The sequence below is a fragment of the Myotis davidii genome, unplaced genomic scaffold (genome assembly GCF_000327345.1).
Source record: "Myotis davidii unplaced genomic scaffold, ASM32734v1 scaffold207, whole genome shotgun sequence".
NCBI lineage: Eukaryota > Metazoa > Chordata > Mammalia > Chiroptera > Vespertilionidae > Myotis > Myotis davidii.
Genome location: NW_006298349.1, coordinates 932,542 through 932,925, shown reverse-complemented (window position 1 = coordinate 932,925; position 384 = coordinate 932,542).

Here is a 384-nt window from a genome sequence, read left to right as displayed (position 1 = left end):
TCTCTGAGGCGCCCCCACCGCCCCGCGGCCACGCCCCAACCTGCCCCTTCCCCTCCAAGACAGGCTCACTGGCAACTTCATAAAAACCAGTGGCTTAAAAACCAGCTTTTCCGAGAAATTACAGTGCTTTTCATAACGTCGCGATGTTCTGTTTCCTTTCGTCTTCGATGTGGACCGGGAGCCCTAGAACGGCTATATCTTCCATCAAAGCTCTTTTAAAAATGTGTTCGTTTCTTTAAAAAATTTAAGTATTTTCTCCTCTTGGAATGGTTTCCTCCAATAGGCCCACCGGTACGGATTGAACCATTTCATACTTCTTGGTGGGGGGGCGAGGAACAGGAGGTGGCGGAGCAAGGTGGGTAGGGCTTCAGGTTCCCGGCCAGA